Source organism: Chlorocebus sabaeus, chromosome 17 (assembly GCF_047675955.1).
Source record: "Chlorocebus sabaeus isolate Y175 chromosome 17, mChlSab1.0.hap1, whole genome shotgun sequence".
Classification (NCBI taxonomy): Eukaryota; Metazoa; Chordata; class Mammalia; order Primates; family Cercopithecidae; genus Chlorocebus; species Chlorocebus sabaeus.
Genome location: NC_132920.1, coordinates 42,712,015 through 42,719,202, shown reverse-complemented (window position 1 = coordinate 42,719,202; position 7,188 = coordinate 42,712,015). Strand labels below are relative to the sequence as shown.

General features: G+C 42.9%; 1 pseudogene; it reads left to right on the top strand.

The window, feature by feature from the left end:
- The first annotated feature begins 7,077 nt into the window (after positions 1-7,077).
- On the top strand, positions 7,078-7,188 carry LOC119626891 (small nucleolar RNA U13; annotated as a pseudogene).

Genomic DNA, 7,188 nt, shown 5'->3' with positions numbered 1-7,188 from the left:
AAGGAGTCTCACTGTGTTGTCCAGACTGGCCTCAAACTCCTGGGCTCAAGTGGTCCTCCTGCTTCAGCCTCCCAAGTGACTGGGACTACAGGCGTGTACCACCACCCCAGCTCAAGGCCTTCAATTTTACGCAGGGCTCACTGCCTTCCTCCTGTCCTCTCATGGGTATTAGGCCCTGGCCCTAACTCCAGATCCATATTCTTCTGGGTTACTATGAAATCAGCTCAGTTAGCTGCTCTGCCTTTGATGGCTTTCTTCATTCCTAGCACTTGGAGATTTGGATTATTTTTATTCCACATCTTCTCTGTATTTGTGCTAGAACTGGGCCTACTTCCATAGTAGTTTTGTTGACTCAGTCCTGATGCTAGGACCTCAATGGTGGTTAAAAGCTCAGACTTTGGGGACAGATGTGGGTTTAAATCCTGGAGCCCATGGCTATTTTTTCTATGACTTTGGTAAACTCTTTTTTTTTTTTTTTTGAGACAGAGTCTCGCTCTGTTGCCCAGGCTGGGGTGCAGTGGCCGGATCTCAGCTCACTGCAAGCTCCGCCTCCCGGGTTTATGCCATTCTCCTGCCTCAGCCTCTCGAGTAGCTGGGACTACAGGCGCCCGCCACCTCACCCAGCTAGTTTTTTTGTATTTTTTAGTAGAGACGGGGTTTCACCATATTAGCCAGGATGGTCTCCATCTCCTGACCTCATGATCCGCCCGTCTCGGCCTCCCAAAGTGCTGGGATTACAGGCTTGAGCCACCACGCCCGGCCGACTTTGGTAAACTCTTTAAGTGTCCTTCTCTTGTCTGGAAAATGAGAACAATGACATGCCTATTAAATGAGGTAGTAAATACGAAACACATACATAAGAACTCAGTAGCCAGGAGCGGTGGCTCACTCCTATAATCTCAGCACTTTGGGAAGCCAAGGCAGGTGGATCACTTGAGGTCAGGAGTTTAAGACCAGCATGGCCAACATGGCAAAACCCTGTCTTTACTAAAAATACAAAAATTAGCTGGGTATGGTGGCATGTGCCTGTAATTCCAGCTACTCAGGAGGCTGAGGCAGGAGAATTGCTTAAATCCAGGAGGCAGAGGTTGCAGTGAGCTGAGATCGCGCCACTGCACTCCAGCCTAGGGAACAGAGCAAGACTCTGTCTCAAACAAAAACAAAACCAAAACTCAGTAGATACCATTATTAGTATTACTATCAATATAGAAAATTAAAGAAATAAAAAAAGAACAAGAAAGAAAATAGTGTGTGCCACCTGGTGGCAAGACTTACCTCCCAAATCAGGAGGTCTTTCTCTATCCATCTTGGACACATTGTACCTATAAATACAGAATCCTTACCCATTCAATTGCCCCCCAAAAGCCTTTGATTTCCTCAGGAGGGTTCTGAAAAATGTCTTCCTCTTGTTACTTTACCCAGAACACGGCTTAAGTCTTTGGCTGCTGGAGATGGAAGATCTGCCTTTGAATATGAGAGTTCTGACCAACTACTTCTGTGTTCTGTGTTTTGTGATGCGTTGTGTCAGTGGGTTAGTGTTTTTCTGCTTCCTCTTAAGTAGAATAACTTGAGAATAACTTTCTCTTTGGTAGACTTAAGAGAATAACTTAAGAGAATAACTTAAGAGAACAACTTCCTCTAAAGTAGAATAACTTAAAAGAATAACTTCCTCTTAAGTAGAATAAGTTAAGAGAATAACTTTCTCTTTGGTGACTTCTGAAACAGAACTTCCCCCTCCCCAACACACAGAAGTGTGCATACACAGGCACATAACAACCAGGCAGTACGCCGAGGTCATAACACCTCATTCATAATACCATTAAATTATAATCTAACCATTAAATTATAGTTAAGATGATCATCAGCAGTGCAATGCCAAGTGAGCTACACATATTTATTCCCCACGTGTCTGATTTTGGAAATCTGACATCTTCTCTAAATAAGTGCACCTTCCTCTCAACGCTCTTTCTCAATAAAGACAAATGTGTCATCTACACACATACTCAGTTTCTATCCCTAAATTTCCCTACCAGGGAAGTCTAATAACTGTTTTATATATCCAAGGATATCTATGTGTCTGCTATCTCATGCTTCTAGAATTCTAAATTCACATATTATGAAGTTTAAATGGAAAAGCATGCATGGATGTATCTAGCCCTCATTTGGTACTCAGTCAGCCATCAATAAATGTTGGAATTGAACATGTCCCTAGCCTCTACATACTGGTGCTATCTAAGGTAGATTTTTAAAATATGCAAATCATAAATTCTCTAGTACATTTGTTTTCAAAAGTTTTTTATATGTGTGTGTGCATATATGTATATTATATGCATGTATATTTATACGTTGGCCTGCCAGTCACTGTTTCTGTTTCTCAAATGAATCAGCATAAGCTCTGGAAAGCCAAGAGTGATTTATATTCTATACTGTGAGTCCTCCCCCACCAGAAGGCCTTACACTTTGCATAGATTCTTCTTATACACATAATGATGTTCAGGACTGGCTTTGGTGTATCAGAGTGAACCTCAAGGGGCCTGGGGAGGAGTTGTGTTGTTCCCCACTCCACGTCAAATATTACAGATAGGCCCACTCAGCTCCATTCCCACTCCCAGAAAAACTTCGAAATGTGTTGTTCTGAGCTATAAGTGGTTGAGAATACCCTACAATGGGTTATATGTTCCCACGGTTGATAAACTTTTATAGGATTCCAAGGCAGAAATAAGTGGGGGTAATTTTTCCAGCTAATATGCTTGCTAAATTCTTCAGATAAAAAGAGAAAGGCTATTAATTTCCTAGACTCCTTTAGAGCTGGAGTTCTGAGTCCATCAAGGAAACTCACTTGGGGGTTTGGAAGGCAGAAACAAGGTGGGGGCCACAGGTCTGCTATTCTCTGTCATTCTCCTGGCAGGCACGCATGTGGAGACAATGGAGTTCTGTGACAGAAGTGGGAAGAGTCCCACTGTCTGGTTCTTAGCTTTGTGGGTGTCAGGAACAATGTGATCCTAGTATTTCCTGATTCTCCAGCTTATTGTAGTGACAGAAGAAGCAGCTCCCTCATGGGCCACTTCTGCCATCTTGTTCTGGGGAGTCATTCTTGGAAGGTCACCCTAGGGCTCTTCCTACAGCACCTAAAACATTTTTTTAAGTACCTAATTCTCTTGTCAAGGGATCATTTGGTTAAATTAGCCCTAGTGGTTTCTGCAACTGAACCCTGATGGATAGACCCTAGAAACACCCCTTCCTCTCACATCTCCATGCTATCTCAACCCAGGTTAGTGACTGTAAGGCTAGCTGGAAAATTCTGCCTTTGAATCCTGTAGATGCTTATCAACATTGGGAACATATAACCCAGTGTAGGACATGCTCGACCACTTACAGATCTGACAATATACTTAGAGGTTTTCAGCTGGGCGCGGTGGCTCACGCCTGTAATCCCAGCACTTTGGGAGGCCGAGGCGGGCGGATCACAAAGTCAGGAGATCGAGACCACGGTGAAACCCCGTCTCTACTAAAAATATAAAAAATTAGCCAGTCGCGGTAGTGGGCGCCTGTAGTCCCAGCTACTCAGGAGGCTGAGGCAGGATAATGGCGTGAACCCGGGAGGCGAAGCTCGCAGTGAGCCGAGATCGCGCCACTGTACTCCAGCCTGGGGGACACAGCGAGACTCCGTCTCACAAAAAAAAAAAAAAAAAAAAAAAAAGAAAAGAAAAAAAAAGAAGTTTTCTCCTGGTAAAAAGTTTTGACTGTGTGGAAAAAAATAAAGAAACAAAAAAGACTATGGGTGTAGTGGGCACCTTTTTAGAGGAGTTGCCACCGCGGGAGAGAACCAGGTACTGAGCCGGAAGATAAATGTTGCTACCTCTATGCTTTTACCCCACACCTTCCCCTGATGACGATGGCGTTTGGTTTTAGAGCAGAGTGGCACCATCAGGGAAACCAAGTAACCGGGAAAGTGGATGGAAAAGTCACTCATCCCAACCATCCTCCTTGCCTGAATCTGCAGCCATGATGCAAATTTTCCAAAATGCTCTGTTTAGCAAGAGTTGGCTGGGAGTTCTAAAGGAAAAAAAAAACCCTAATAGTATTTTTGTTCTCATCCTAAGTGTTCTTGCAGGGGAAGTATTTTTTTTTAATTTAAAAATAAAATGTAGTTATTTTTATTTAAGACAATTCCCCATCTTGAACACATTTACATTTTTTTCTTTCCCCATTTACAGCCTATTTCCTGAAAAATGTTGAGAAGATTTAAGTGTCTAATATTTTCCAAGGCCATCTCATGATTCATCAGTTTATTGTTTGTTAAGTATCAGACTCAAGAAACTGACTTAGATGGGAATGTTGATCTGGATTTTCTCCTCTGATTTACTTCACAGATGACGGGAGAATGAATTAAAAGATTAAAAAGTCAACATTTTGCTGAGTCCTTTGAATAACAAAGAGGTCCTGTAAGAACCAAATGAAGCTAAATCGGCAATCTTTGTCCTATGATACAGCATCAAATATTAATAGAATTTGTGACGGGAGGGAGGGGGCGGGCTCGGTAGCTCATGCCTGTAATCCCAGCACTTTGGGAGGCCAAGGTGGATGGATCACCTGATGTTGGGAGTTCACGACCAGCCTGACCAACATGGAAAACTCTGTCTCTACTAAAAATACAATATTGGCAGGGCGTGGTGGCACATGCCTGTAATTGCAGCTACTTGGGAGGCCGAGGCAGGAGAATCGCTTGAACCTAGGAGGCAGAGGCTGCAGTGAACTGAGATCATGCCATTGCACTCCAGCCTGGGCAATAAGAGTGAAACTCCATCTCAAAAAAAAAAAAAAAAAAAAAGGATTTGTGACCAAAAGGGCCTTGGACCTGTCACCTAATTTCACAGAAGAAGAAACTGAGCCCTAAAGAAGGGAAATGACTAACTCAGGATCGCCAGTGACCAGTGGCAGAGCTGGGAGTAGAATTCAGATCTCCTGAGAGTCACCCTCTGGTGCTTTCTCTCCTGTCTTGCTTATTTTCATATGTACCCTTTTTTATCACACTTCCCTTTCCTGCTTCCCAGGCTTTTGATCACACTTCTACTTTCCTGCTTTTCAGCCTGAGTATGTCTACTTAGGAGAAATACAGAGATCATTTAAGGAACTGAGAATTTCCTTCTCACTTCGAGCTCCATCGAAGTCAGGACTCCCATTCACATGGGACAGATGAGAAAGAAAAAAGTTCAGAGGGGAGTTTCACTTGCCAGAGTTCACACAGCTACGGTTAGACCTCAGACCTCCTGAACAACAAAGCCGACGTCTGTCCCAACACATTAAAATAGGTGGGCTGGTACATTACATGAATGTACTGTTCTTTTGTTTAAAGAAGTGTATGGGAATCAGAATTTGGTCTAATTAAAGGCCATTGGGGGTAGATTAATGAAGTACAAAAAGGGCCTCATTAAAAGAAGCTGTGGCCGGGCGTGGTGGCTCAAGCCTGTAATCCCGGCACTTTGGGAGGCCAAGATGGGCGGATCACGAGGTCAGGAGATCGAGACCATCCTGGCTAACACGGTGAAACCCCGTTCTCTACTAAAAAATACAAAAAAAAAACTAGTCGGGCGAGTTGGCGGACGCCTGTAGTCCCAGCTACTTGGGAGGCTGAGGCAGGAGAATGGCATAAACCTGGAAGGCGGAGCTTGCAGTGAGCTGAGATCTGGCCACTGCAGTCCAGCCTGGGTGACAGAGTGAGACTCCATCTCAAAAAAAAAAAAAAAAAAAGCTGTCCTCTAAAAGGCAAGCCAATGGCAGTTACCTTTCCAAAGTGAACATTAGAAAGTGGTTCCTGTGTAATTTTCCAATCATTTAACTTAAAGATTCCTATCTATAGATACATGAGGGTCTGCATGTACTTTTGTGATGGCCTGAACCAAGGTTGACTTGAGCAAAAAGCTGCTCAAGGCCAGTGATCATGGTTAAAATTATGAAAGTAATATAAGCACATTACAGATCTTTGGAAAGTTCAGGAAGGAAAAATATATACCCATGGTTCTACCATCCAGCATGGTATTGTTAATTATTTTGTACATTCCCTTTCCGTCTTTTTACCAGAAGTATCTTTACATAGTTTTAAATGGTCTTCCTCTAATTTTCATAGCATACTATGACCTTGTATTACATTTTCCCCTGTGACATTAGATCATAAACATTTTTCTCATACATTTTGTCTTCATGAGCATCACATCTAATGGATGCAAAAAGGTCCATTTCATGGGGGTCCCATAAGGTGCTCATGATTTTCTAGAGGATTCATGAACATCATTCCAGGGGAGTCATATTGTCAAAGACAGCAATGGCATTTGTTTTAATTTTGAACAGTAAACAGTAGCTCAATTTTTTATTTAAAACATTGCCCCTTTAAAGCTGAGCAGCGTGAGAGCCTCTGGGTGTGTGGATACACACAGGGTTAGTGGAGATAATAAGCCAGTTCGTCAGTCCATACCTCGCTCAGCACAACACACTGGGGACTAACACCTAAGAAGTCTATTGGACAGTTATAAATTCCACATGGATGCATGCTATAACATGGATGAACTTTAAAAACATTATGCTGGCTGGGCGCAGTGGCTCATGCCTGTAATCCCAGCACTTTGGGAGGCCGAGGCGGGCGGATCACCTGAGGTCAGGAGTTTGAGACCAGCTTGGCCAACATGGTGAAACCCCATCTCTACAAAAAATACAAAAATTGGCCAGGCATAGTGGCGGGTGCCTGTAATCCCAGCTACTCGGGAGGCTGATGCAGGAGAATTGCTTGAACTCAGGAGGCGGAGGTTGCAGTGAGCTGAGATTGTACCACTGCACTCCAGCCTGGATGACAGAGTGAGACTCTATCTCAAAAAAGAAAAGAAAAGAAAAGAAAAGAAATTTAGGGGACACATTCAAACTATAGCAAGGAACAATTCGTTTACTGGGAATAATGATTATCCATACCCCAATTCCATTTCCAAATGTACTTGTAGAAAATTGTTTGCAAATGACAGCCTGAAATCTCTCTCATCTCTTTGTTTTGAAACAAAGTATAAAATGTCCAAAAATAAAACAGTTGAGATCCAAAGTTTGTGATTCATAAGGGCAATGATTGGGTTTTCATGCTAATATGTGAGATGTGACTCCTTCAAACTTCTTTGTTATGACATCAGCCACATTACTCATCGGATG